Source organism: Chrysochloris asiatica, unplaced genomic scaffold (genome assembly GCF_000296735.1).
Source record: "Chrysochloris asiatica unplaced genomic scaffold, ChrAsi1.0 scaffold00116, whole genome shotgun sequence".
Lineage (NCBI taxonomy): Eukaryota > Metazoa > Chordata > Mammalia > Afrosoricida > Chrysochloridae > Chrysochloris > Chrysochloris asiatica.
In genome coordinates this window covers 8,012,399-8,013,000 of record NW_006408634.1, presented here as the reverse complement: position 1 = coordinate 8,013,000, position 602 = coordinate 8,012,399, and positions in this window count along the sequence as shown.

Below are 602 nucleotides of genomic sequence, written 5' to 3'. Positions count from 1 at the left end.
TGTCTCTGCCTCCATCTCAGGCATCACTGCTTCTCTGGGTAGGTTCCCACTCTCAGCTCTTCTCCATTGATGGTCCTAGGGACCTCCGCTCCTAGACTGAAAAGTTATGCCCGCCCTTCTTTGCTATAAAATGTCTACCTTTACATTTCCAACCCTCACAATCAGTCCGAAAAACAATTATTCACTATTGTATCACAAGAGACCCGTCTGCATTTCATTTCATCAGCTCCGCCTAGGCAGATTGAATACTACTCACTGGAGATTCTGCCTTCCTCCACGCCCCCTGGCTCTAGGTTCCCTCTTGAAAGCTTGTAAGCCAGTCATTTCTTGCCTTTGTAGCACCCCCTACCTCTCCATTTTGGGTAGCCAATGTCCAAGTTGTCCATCCCTGTGTACTCTGTGTGTGGAGGGGATGGGAGTGATTCTTGCTGTAAGAATTTGTTCCCTCTTTTGAGCTACTGCATCCATAGGTGGAGGTCAGGTTCATCAAATTGCATCAGATTACTCTTTTTTTTTCCCTCTTCTTTCTTCTTCTGGTTGAGCTCTGATCATTCAGTCATTGAAGCCAGGTCAAGTGGGTATTATCTGCAAGTGTGGGTGTT